Below are 13,669 nucleotides of genomic sequence, written 5' to 3' on the forward strand. Positions count from 1 at the left end.
ACGAAATTTCCTTTTTCTCCCAAAAGTCTACAAATGCTACCAAAGAAAACTTTTTCCAAAAGAATTTTTGTATTTTTTCTATGTTAATAAAGCATGTAAAACTATTTTATCAAATCGAATTTAACAAATCTAATACAATCAAATCAAATTCATTCAAAAGCAAATCAAAAGCAAATTTACCTAAAAGTAAAAATAATGAGGACAAAAGCCTACAAGGATGATTCCCGGATGTTTTACTTAGTCAAAATGCAACTAAGGATCAGTTCATGCAGAATCATAAACTAACCAAAAAACAAAATCGAAATCTTTTTGTTCTTTTTTCTCAAGAATGGAATTCAAGGCTTTAACAAACAAACTTTTCGAGATTCGCAAAGAGAAGACACAAAGGTAGGTCTCTCACTAGGGTGACTTCTATGACAGGTCCGACTCCTAAGAGGACTGATCAAAACCAGGGAGATCCAAAGTTTGACAACCTCTAACGCCAAAGTCACTACAGGACCAGTTAAAAATCAAACCCTAAGGCAAAATCCCTATGAATTCCACCAAAACCCTCGACACTAACGGGACAAGTTTAGGTGAAGATCTTTGACAGTAAACTGATGGATCTGGGCAGTAAAAACAAAGTAAAAGCAAAATCTAAAGAGCAAAAAGCAAAAATTGAAATTTTCTCAAAATTGACAGGGGTATGCAGGTCATCTGTTCACACAGGCGCGGGTACGCACTGTGCGCAAAGACGCAGTGCGTACAAGTGCGCACTGTGTTAAACCCAGAGACTGTGTACTGCTGGCAAGGCTAAGAAAAATAAAAAACTAAATTGACTCTAAGCTAACCCACCCAAACACACAGCTAGACAACCAAAAATCAGAAAACAAGCAATTTTTCTCAGACCAAAATATCAAATCAAAAAGAACTCAAACACATTCATGGAGTCCCCAGTGGAGTCGCCATTTTGTCACGCGGAAAGAGACGTTAGTGCGGACACAACCGACCTTCCTAGAAAGCCTAAGACTCTCTAATGACAAACAAGACAAATAAGAGCAATCCTTCCCTAAATATGCTTTTACAATATGAGAAATCAAGTGTTTAGATCCTACCTGTAATCCAACGTTGTTGTAGTAATCCAGCTTCGTTGATCCAGATGAGCTCCTCCTTCCCTTCGAAACCTGCATTCACCAACAATCAAATGATTAAATAGCACCTGAATATCACATAAAATAAAACATATTTAACATATAGACCAAGGAGTACATGAAACAACTCATTAATAACAATCAAGTGTTTAGATCCTACCTGTAATCCAACGTTGTTTTAGTAATCCAGCTTCGTTGATCCGGATGAGCTCCACCTTCCCTTCGAAACCTGCATTCACCAACAATCAAACGATTAAATAGCACCTGAATATCACATAAAATAAAACATATTTAACATATAGACCAAGGAGTACATGAAACAACTCATTAATAACAAATTGTTGAGAAGAATGGACTAATTTGTATTAAAAGGTAACAAAAGGAACCATTACAACCTTAGCCTTGGTGTTGTGCAAGCTCCTCCCAGGGTCCACAAGGGTTCTCCCTTACTCTGATCAGCTCACCCACCTCCTAATGGAAACAAGTAAAGATGGTAATCTCTCCTCACAAGCTTCTACAAGGAAGTCCTAATTCCAGCAGCATCTACCCTTAGGAATGTTCAGCTTTCAACCTCCCCTCCCTTTGGCCCAATGCGTGTATTTATAGTGCTCTAGAGGAAGTTATTCAGGTCCACCATCAATGGGATAAGCCCCTCTTTGGATGGGATAGCTCCCCTATTGATGGGATAAGTTCCTATTTGGTAGGGATACATGAACCATCTGGAGGCGCTTCATACACGTCAAACATACTTCTAGAAGACTCTAGAAATGACCACAAGTAACTTTTTTGGAGTGAAACTTGTGCCTTTTGACCTTTACAGGAGTACGCACCCACCCCTTTACATACAGAGCGTACAAGTACGCAGGTATTGTGAACTTGGGTTGCGTACCCGTAGGTAAGGCTAAGAGAAACTGCGTACCAGAGATAATTGACTTTAAATGACTTTTCTCTCTTTCTTGAAGTTTGACATGGAGAGCAGAGGCATGAGACTTGCCAAGGAGGATAGTATGACAGTGGATGGAGCCATACTAACTGCAAATAGTCATGGTGACATTTTTTAGTGTAACAACTACAGATCGCAATATACATAAGGGTCTGGCAGTAGTACTCGGCCCAATGTTTCAGGGCTCTAACTAAGGAGGATCGACCGTACCCTTAGCCGTACAACCCGACTTCCCTATCGTACGGGCGAGTAATCTCTCCAAGTGTTGTTTTCAGTGTACTGTAGCCACAAGACGGGTGACGGTTTATCTATGGCGAGGTTTCGAGGGAGCCTAGGGGGCTTCCGATATACCCAGAGGGTACGTGGAAGACAGTCCGTGCGCAGTTCTGTCTAATGCGCTACTACTCGAAGGGGTACCCACAGGGGTTACAAGGGAGTCCAACAGACGTGACCACCTCTTCTATTTCATGCGTGCATGCCTCCCCAAATCCACAGGTTTATGCGCTCAACAACAAATCCCATGGTTTAAAGATGCCGGAACATGTCTCTAGCCGAATTTTTTTTTTGCTAAGAATTAGAGATCCCACCGGCCCTGGAAAGTGCTCTGATACCACTTGATATGCTCTTAACCTGCAAAATGATACCCAAATACAGAATATGTGAAGAAAAGATACCCAGAACATATAATAGCAATGATTTTATTATTCAGAGAGTAATGTTCACTTGCCTCTTCGAGGGGGCAACCTCCAATAGAGCAGAGCTCGAATACAAAATAAGACATAATGCTCCTCGCAGGGAGTCTCTATCCTTTATATATGACTCATACATGCAATACCACGGGCCAATACCGTGGGTTTTATTAATACCATCTATCTAATACTACGGCCCATTTGCAACTAACTGTGGTCCCATCATTAATTGGGGTTAACCACTTACAAATATTAATATGGGCTTTATTGACTCTTGACTATGACGTGATCCCATGACATAAATAAGGGGGTTAGGGTGGGACCCTAACAAAGACCTCCCAGCTCGACCTGGACAACTGCTACCTCAACGATGCACTGCGTTGCCGCCTGCTTCAGCTCCTCAACTAACTGTTCTATTACTGGCCATTCTGTGGGCCAGCTATCAAGGACCGCCTCAATCACATCATCTGTCACCAAGTATGGAAAGTCGTGCCACTTCTGCTTGGGGTCCTTCTGCACCCTTATTGATACATGGTGGGAATAAACCTCAAACTCCACGTACTCCTACAATATGTCATATTTTGTAGGTGACAACCCCAACTTACAGTTGATGGCCATGTGCACGTTCATCTCCATCGGGGTCTAAAATATTTTTCTACGCTTTACCCACTGAGGATCCTTGGTCGCCCACAGTGAAGCATACTTCGCAGCCTCTGGTAGGTCCGGTGCAGCCGAAGGGAACCGATTGTCTTCAGGTAATTCGCATGCTACCAACACTATGGACAGCAAGAGCCATGCATAGTGAAATGTCTTTCCGAGATCCTGTGCCTCATGGAATTTCACAACGAACTCACCACAGAGGTAGCACGCCCAATTGAATTGAACACCTTCCGCGCATTGGGCTACCAAAGCTACGATTAGTTCCGACACTTCATCTATGTGACACTTTTGCATGACCTTCCCTGCTAAGAGTTGTGCAGCTACTTTGACCACCAGGTCACAGATGCTTGACATGGCGTAGCCGCACAACTTCTTCACTAACTTGAACTATTCCTTCATGGCCTCCGCAAGGATATGTTTGCCAATATTTCTGCCAAATGCCATTGCCTAATTTTCCCTTGTGTATGGCAGTCGCGTGATCCTATGGATCAGTGTATCAGTGATGGGTATTGGCTCCTCCATCCACAAACACCCATCATGCACCATGCATAGTAACTTCTTGATTACCACCATTTTGATGGGCACGAAGTTGTAATGTGGCACCCATAGTAGGTTGAGTAGTCCTGCCTTATCCATGCCTCTAAGCCACTTTTGCGGCTCCAACATGGTTATGCCAGTGGTTTTGTGGAACATACGGTGCATGAGTTGATCTGTTGCTAGGTGAGGAAACCACTACATGTCCACTACCATTCTTCTAATTTTAAAGGGGGAACACGCCCCAAGCATGGCCCTTCAAACGCAATATGGTCCAGTAAGAGGGGTGTATGCAGGGTGACCTTACTCTCGTCAATGTCTTTGGGCACCTTGGTATTTCCCTTGCACGGAGGAACTTACTTAGGCAGCTTGGTGATGGGGTAAGACCCCACAATTTCGACATCCTCTGTTTCCATCCCAACATCCTCATCATCCATTGGGATATCCTCAAATTCCTCTTGCTCTGGCTCTAGGTTAATTTTCTTTCCCTTATCCTATGTAGTGGCCTTAACATTCTAGGGGTGTTTCTTGGGAGATGCGTGCACCAGCTGCGATGGCGTGACTTGATTTCCCTTCTTGATCTTCAGACCCTCCGTGTTTAGGGTAGGCCATGGCCTAGGCATCCGTGGAGACTTTCGTACTTTAGCTAGTATTTTTGTAGGCGCTCCCTCCAAGGTAGCTCCTTCTGCTACCATAGCCACCTCTAGGACAACTCACTTGCCTGTCGTTGCTTTCGTGCTCATAGCTTCAGTGGACATCAACATAATGATATGTAATAACTCTTGATTTGCCTATGGCAATGTCTCAAACATAGAACTTGCTAGCAAAAGCTCGAAGGTTTCATGGTTCATGTGCACCTGAGAGCTCAATAACTCAATTCTCAAAATGCCAAGTGTTTCTCACTGGGAAGCCACCTGTAATTTATAGGCACTTTCAAATTCAAATGTCACCATTCCTACCAAAATCAATTCATTAATGCTAGATTAGTGGCATATTTTCAAAGATCTGGTCCATAAAATCTGACTTAAATTTCGCTTCCCCCACTCCAATTGGTCATTTTTTCATTGTCAAATCATGAAAAGTGACTTTAACAGTCACTTTCCAGCTACTATGTGTAGTTTCTTCCTTGGTAGTGCAGCCGCCTGCGCACTTCCATGGGCATTGTGACATATCTTCGTTTTACGCAGTTCTCCAATCGCACAACTCTCTGACCTGGGTAGTGTAGTTTATAGTCCCGTGCTTCCTTTCAGTTGCCTGGAGTGCTAAGACTGTTCTTCCCTCATATAGTCACCTAGCTGGATCACTGGTGTATGGCTTCAATTGGCTGCAATTCACCTTCCCTTGTAAGGGTTCTCCCTTCAATTTGACCAACTGGACTACTCCACCATCGGTAATATCCTTGATGACATATGGTCCTAGCCAGTGCATCCTGAAGTTCCTTGGAAATTTATCAAATTTACTGTCATATAATAAGACTAGATCATTTACCTTGAAGGTGCGCAGTTTGATGTGCCAATCGTGTCATCCCTTTTCGCGCTCCTTTTCAATTTGTTGATGAAATCCAGCTAGAAATCGACCCTCCTCAAGCACTGCTAGCTGCACGAGTCTCTCTTCAAGAGCTCCATGGTCTGCCATTCGTGTGAGTTCTGCTATGCATAGACTAGGTACAATGTATTCCTTTGGCGTCACAACTTCTATGCCATACACGAGTCTGAAAGGCGTTTGCACAGTTAACTTCTTGCAAGTCATTCTGTAAGCCCATAATACCACTAGTACGCACACATCCCAGTCACTTCTTTGGGCATTACAGACCTTCGTCAGTGTGTTCTTCAATATTTTATTTAATGCTTCCACCATCCCATTGCCATGCGGGTGATAAGGCGCGCTCTTCTAATGATACACTTGAAAATTTTCTATCAATGTGATGATTGTTTCATTAAGAAATTGCGTACCGCGATCGCTCATCAAGATCTTTGGATAGCCAAATCTTGTCAATACGTATTCAAAAATAAAATTCACTACTTTCACACCTATACAGTCCTTCACAGGCTACGCCTCCACCCACCTAGTCAAGTATTCAGTCACAGTGATGATGTATCGCGCACCTGTCTTCCTTCCCGGAGGCTGAATTGGGCCCACAAAGTCGATCACCCATTTCTCGAATGGTTGTAATGTCACCTGCGACATGAAAGGAATTTCAACCCTCTGCGATGGCTTGCTAGTCCTTTGACATGCGTCACAGTCCCTACAATATTCTTTTGCATCCTTATGCAGAGTTGGCCACCACAACCCCACACACAGAACCTTCTTCGCTATTGCTTTTCCTACATAATTTCCTCCTGCATCTCCTCCATTATCCTCCATCATAATGTTTCTTCGCTCAAAGTTAAGTACATAATGTTGGGTTGTGTTATATTCTTTCCACAATTAACCTACGTAGTTAACCAGGGGGTTAGAGTGGGGACAAAGCCCCCCCTTCATTGCGCTAATTGTGCAGCCAGCGGGTCACAGGGGCAGCAGCAGCGCACCTTGTACAGGGGATTTGAGGGGGGTGGGTAGCCCCCCTCTATGGGGTCTAGGGAAGCACCCCGAGAAAATTTGTTTTGGACCTTATATTAGGTTGGGCAGACCTACCTATGGTTTTCGGTCCACGGTTTTCGATGCGATGGTTTTCGGTCCATGGTATTGGAAGCTTCGGCATGTACAAATATGTATTTCAACATTAAAACGAATATAATGAAAAATCAAGCTGGTAGTCTTGGTTTTTAGATCTAGTGGAAAATATTTGTGTGTATGTGTTTTATGTGTTATGCTCTCACATTGTTTATTTTCTGTGTTCTAGAATTCATATGCAGGTAATTTATGTACGGGGTTAAAACCCACCTTTGGTATCAGAGATGTTTTGGCTTCAAGGGGATGCCTTTGTTGCTGAGGGGTTTCACTCACGCCTATGGTAGACCCTGTTCAGTGGGAGATCTATGGGATCGATTCTGGTGGTGAAAGAAGATGGCGAGTAGTGGAAAGATATAGATCGATAAATTTAATGGTCAGAGTTTTGAGTTATGGAAAATCAAGATGGAGGATCTGCTGGTGGATAAAGATTAGTGGATTGTGGTAGATCCAGGTACTAAACTAATGGGAGTATCTGAAGAAGAAGCGAAGAAGTTGGATCGGAAGGAAAAGATCACAATACGATTGTGCGTCTCAGATTTAGTATTGTTGAATGTATCAGGGGAAGCTACAACAAAGGCTTTGTGGGACAAGTTAGGGACTTTGTACCAATCTAAATCTCTAGTGAATAAACTGTTCCTATGGAAAACGTTGTATAACCTGAGGATGAAAGATGCAGACTCAGTGACAGAGCATCCGAACGCATTTAATACTATGGTAAGCCAGTTATTATTTATTGATATTAAAATTTCGGATGAAGATAATTGCATCAGTTTGTTGTGTTCTCTATCAGATTCGTGGGATAGTCTGGTTATTGCAATAGGTAGCAATGCAACTGCCTTGTAGTTTGATGAAATAGTCTCATCCTTTCTGACGAAGGAGATGAGATGGAAAAATATGGAGACCCAAAACGGTGATGCCTTGTCTATACGAGGATGGTCCTAGAACAGAAACAAAAATAAGTCATCGAGTGGGAGATCTAAATCTCCAGGAAAACCTGTAAATGTGGTGTGTTAGAAATGCAGAAAGGAAGGGCACTACAAAAGGGACTATAAATCTAAAGCTCCTGACAAAGGAAAGGGATCTGATGATGCTTCCTCTACAGAGCAGAAAACCACCTCAGATGAAGGTGGAGATTTGTACTTGGCTTCTTCAAGTACACATGTAGATCATGAGGCATGGTTGATTAAGTTGAGTGCGTCCTTCCACTCCACTCCCCATATAGAGTCATTATGCGAGTATGATAAATACAATGGTGGTGATGTCTTCTTAGGGGATGATAGGAAGGCTAGAATCATTGGTCACGGAAAAGTAAAGTCGAAGTTGCAAGGTGGAAGGGTTAGAACACTTCTGAGTGTTCTGCATATTCCTACATTAGCCAGAAATATGATTTCTGTAAGCAAGCTGGATGATGCAAGTGTAAAAACGGTGTTCGAGAAGCATACCTACAAGATGGTTCGAGGAGCACTAGTATTGATGTAGGGAGTTCGGAATGGAACTTTGTACAAGCTACAAGGTAGCACTATTGTTAATGGGTGCAACAGTTCTGTGGTTCCTGAAAGTGGGGCAGAAAATCTACTGGTCTCTGGACAGAAGACCATACTATGGCATCAAAGGCTTGGACATATTGGAGAGAAGGGTGTTCAAATATTGCATGGTAAAGGTATGGTGGAATGTATGAGTAACAACTCTTTGGATTTTTATTTCTGTGAAAATTGTGTATATGGGAAGCAGAATCATGTGAGTTTCCCCTCTGGTGGTAAGAGGGCGAAACAGATATTAGAGGTTGTGCAGAGTGATGTGTTTGGACCTGTGAAGGTTCCATCACTGGGTAAGTCTATGTACTATGTATCATTTATAGATGACTTCTGAAGGAATACATGGATATATTTCCTTAAGAAGAAATCTGAATTCTTTGACAGGTTTAAAGAATTTAAGGCTCTGGTGGAAAACCAGACAAAGAAGAAGATAAAGGTGCTGAGGACAGATAACGGTGGAGAGTTTTGTAGTAAGGAATTTGAAGAATTCTGTAAGAAGTTTGGTATAGAATGGCAGAAGACCACTCCATATACACCTCAACAAAATGGAGTTGTAGAAAGAATGAACAAGACGTTGATGGAAAGGGCACGAAGCATGCTCAGTGGTGCTAGATTAGGATAGGAATTTTGGGCAAAGGCGGTGGAGACAACATGTTACCTGGTCAATAGATCACCTTCATCAGCGTTGGAGTATAAGACTCCACAAGTGTCATGGACTGGTAAGAAACCCTCTCTTTCACATCTGAGGGTATTTGGATGTGTTGCATATGTACATGTTCCAAAGGAGAAATGAACCAAGTTGGATAGTAAATTACAAAAGTGCATCTTTATTAGGTATAAGGATGGTTTAAAGGGTTAAAGCCTTGGAACCCAATAACAAGGAAGGTTGTGTACAACCAAGATGTGGTGTTTAGAGAGGTTAAAGATGCTATTAAACATGAAGTCCAACCAAAGGAACCTGAGAAGATAGAGTTTTAGCTAAAGGAAGAAGAATTAGACTCTACAGTAGAGGAGGAATCAGAAGATTGAGAGCCACAAACTTCGGGTGTGAGAAGATCAGTTCGAGAAGGAAGGTAGCCAGAAAGGTATAGTCCATCTGCTTTCTATTAAAATTTTTATTTATCTATTATTGACGATGATCCCAGAACTGTGAAGGAAGCAATAGACTCAGAGGATGGAAAACTCTGGAAAAAGGCCATGGTTGATGAAATGGCATCTTTGCACAAAAATGAGGCTTGGGATCGGTGGAGTTGCCGCCTGGAAAGAGACCCATTAGCAGAAAATGGGTGTTCAAGAAGAAAATAATTGCAGAAGGAAAGGTGGAGAAATACAAAGATCGGTTGGTAGCAAAAGGTTATTGCCAGGTGTCTGGAATTGATTTTGGTGATATTTTTTCTCCTATTGCCAAGGTAACTTCTATTAGATTACTTTTATTTGTTGTTGCTACTTTTGATTTTGAGGTAGAACAGATGGACTTGAAGACAACATTTCTTCATGAGGATCTAGAAGAGGAGATCTACATGAAGCAACATGTGTTATAGATCTGATCTGAAAATATAAGATAATAAAATATACCCAACAAGATAGAAATAGATAGAAATGATTCACTTTATTAATCAAACCCTTAAGGTAGGGCAACACTATACATTCACTCCTTAAGGAAGGAGAACACTCCACAAGCCATATGCCTGTTCATATAATAATTCCTTGGCCTCCCTCAATGAGGAGTCTCTAGCCTCTATATAGGCCTCATAGATACAATACCATGGGTCATTACCATGGTTCTCTCAAGACCATTTATCTAATACCATGGGCTCATTACATTATTGCTAACTACTTGTGGTCCCTTACATGATACGGGTTAACCACCTTATTTATTACTATGGCCCATTCCATTATTACATTATTCCCTTGGGTACCTCCCTTTGTACCCCATATTATCTCCCCTAGGTATACTACATTCCACCACCCTTAACATGTTCCGTCCCCGAAACATGGAAAGAACACAAATAATAAGACCTACTCAAAAGAGTAGTCCACTAGTCCCATGCACGTGCATCTAGCCATCCAAGAGAAAGGTGAATTCTCGATCTAGCTGGTGCCTCACTCACTTGAGATGGAAGTTGACGCTGGTGGCTCTTCTAAGTTGATGTGTAGTAGGTGGATCATCGCTTCTCTCTATCTATCATGTGGGGGTTGGTTTCCTTGTGGCTAATTGGTTGCCATCTTGTTGGTTGTTTTCTTGCGGGGTGATGTGGGTGATGATATGTTGAAGTTTTAACCCACAATGCCTTTTTCTTTAATTCACCCCTTACTGGAGCTTGACTGTTATGTTGTGGTGCCTGCTGTGGTGTCTTATATTCCAATATTACTTCGACCACTAAGTCGTCATCTGATGTATCAACACCTGTAACTATTTCTGCTTCAGCCTCTGTTTTTGTTTGATTGTCAAACATCAAAGGCTCATCATCTGATGTGTAAGTTTCATTAGAGCTTTGTGCTACTACCTCCTTAATCTCTATTTGTGGCTTAACGGAAATATCCTGCAATGTAATTTTCTTCTTTTTATACGAGAGCTTCAGGAATTTCTTTTGCACATTAAAATTGATACTACCCACGGATTCCATCCAAAGATATCCCAACACAACATCCATGTTATCCATATTTGAAGTATAAAAATCACCATGAAACACATACTTATCCATATAAAGCTTCAAATCATTATAAACTTAAACATCCTCATCATCAACCTGTGTGTTTTCAATGTGTTTGGCTAGAACTTGCAATTTTTTTGCCAAATTAACATTGATAAAATTATGCTTGCAGCTAGGATTTATAGACACAATCATCTTCTCCTTCTGAATCAATCCATGAACCTACAATAAGGAGACACCAATAGAAAATAAACCCTTACGTGTCCCATTCTCCTTTTTTCTAGCGCAAGACCATTTGTCTAAAAGGACTCATTCAAATTCTGCATCTGAAAGTTTGGACAACTACTTGTTCTCAAGTGAGAACCACCATTTGATAGCCTCATCTTTAAAATTAAGCCACACTAAAACCTTCCAAAGTGTCCCATATGTGAACTTTTGTCTTTGTATGAATTCTTCAATAGTAGGGATATCATCTCTCCCTGTAAAATTAATAGCCGCCATGAAGAGTGTTTTGAAAAAAAATCCACTTACTTGGTGAAAATTTGAAATGGCCACAATTTCATCAATATTGCTCAGAATCTCTATTATGAAATATTTTCGGAGATGGAAAAACCATTCTCCATCTTCTCATGTGGTAGACATCTCAAGCGAGGCACTGGAATTTCAGATCCACACTACAATTGTCCCTTCGTCACAAAAAAAATTCTGAAAAAAAAATAACTGATTTTAAATCAATGATATCTCCCTCATTCGGACTCCGATTCGACTATTTTTTTTTGAACTTGGGTAATTTTTCACAAAAAATCTAGATCTGCAATTAGATTTTGCAGAGTTTTCACCAAGATGTCCAGATTTGCGCCGCAAACTCACTGCCCCGAAAAAATGTCTGCAACACCACTGATTTTTTAAATCCGCAATATCTCCCTCACCCTGACTCCGATTCGGCCGATTGTTTTTTGGAAATTGGGTATTTTTTCACAAAGAATCTAGATATGCAATTATATTTTCAATATTTTGCACCAAAATGTACAAAATTTATCTGCAAACTCGCCACCCCAAAAAATTCCTACAAAAAAAAATCTCCGCTTTGCCCAAGAAAGTGCTCTGATACCACTCGTTATAGATCTAATCTAAAAATATAAGATAATAAAAATATACCTAATAAATAATAAAATTGTAATAGATAGAAATGATTCACTTTATTAATGAAACCCTTAAGGTAGGGCAACACCATACATTCACTCTTTAAGGAAGGAGAACACTCCACAAGCCATATGCTTATTCATACAATAATTCCTTGACCTCCCTAAATTGGGAGTCTCTAGCCTCTATATAGGCCTCATACATACAATACCATGGGTCATTACCATGGTTCCCTCAATAGCAACTATCTAATAGCATGGGCTCATTACATTATTGCTAACTACTTGTGGTCCCTTACATGATACGTATTAACCACCTTATCTATTACTATGGCCCATTCCATTATTACATTATTCCCTTAGGTACCTCCCTTTGTACCCCATATTATCCCCCCTAAGTATACTACAACCTAAAGGCTTTGCGGTGAAGGGTAAGAAAGAACTGGCATGCAAGTTAAAGAAGTCTTTGTATGGGTTAAAACAATCACCAAGGATGTGGTATCAGAAATTTGATACATTTATACGAGGACTTGGCTTCACTAGAAGCAAAGCAGATCATTGTTTGTATTTAAATTGATTGGTGACCGAGTTATTTATCTGGTCTTGTATGTGGATGATATGCTGCTAGTTGGAAATGGCAAAGAAATTATCCAAGATTTGAAGACCAAGTTGTCCTCCAAATTCGACATGAAAGATCTTGGTGCTGCAAACTATATATTGGGCATGGAAATTGAAAGAGATCAGGAAAAGAGGAAGCTCTGGTTAAACTAGAGGAAGCTCTGGTTAAACCAGAGGAAGTATTTCAAGATAACACTGCAGAGGTTTAATATGCAGGATAATAAACCGGTGAAGGTTCCTATTCCTGTAGGTGTAAAGTTATCTGAGGAACAGTGTCCCAAGACAAAAGAAGAGGAAGAGGATATGTCTCATGTTCCATGTGCAAGTTCAGTTGGTAGCCTCATGTATGCAATGGTCTGTACTAGACCAAGCATTGCACATGTTGTGAGAGAATTGAGCAGGTTTATGTCAAAACCAAGGAAGGAGCATTGGACAACAGTGAAGCGGGTTTTCAGGTATTCGCGTGGCACTAGTGATTATGGTTTGTGCTACCAAGGAAGACTAGGATTGGACAAAGTTTTTGATATCCATGGCTTTGTTGATGTAGACTGGGCTAGAGATTTGGATCAGAGAAGATATACAAGTGGGTATGTGTTTAACCTATTTGGAGTTGCAGTTAGTTGGATGAGTAAGAAACAATCTGTAGTGGAACTATCAACTACAAAGGCAGAATACATGGCAGCCACTCATGCAAGCAAGGAAGCAGTTTGGTTGCAGAGATTGTGTTCAAGTATGGGGTTAGTACCGGGAGATATAAGGATAGACTGTGATAGCCAAAGTGTGATTTTCTTGGAAAATAACCCTGCTTATCATTTAAAGACAAAGCACATTGATGTTCAGTATCACTTTGTGAGGGATATGATAGAAGACAGAAAGGTGTTGCTAGTAAAGGTAGACACTTTGAAGAATACTACAGATCCATTGAAAAAATATGTGAGGTCTGAGAAGTTCTCCTGGTGTAGAGAAACAATGGGCGTTTCAGGGCTAGAAAAATGACTAATCTCTCCTATGGCCCCCTATGGAAAGAAAACAACAAGTGGAATAATGTTGGGTTGTGTTATATTCTTTCCACAACTAACTAACGTAGTTAA

This window comes from Pinus tabuliformis, chromosome 3_2, assembly GCF_031772625.1.
Source record: "Pinus tabuliformis cultivar Carrire ecotype Pingquan chromosome 3_2, CPIR1, whole genome shotgun sequence".
Classification (NCBI taxonomy): domain Eukaryota; kingdom Viridiplantae; phylum Streptophyta; class Pinopsida; order Pinales; family Pinaceae; genus Pinus; species Pinus tabuliformis.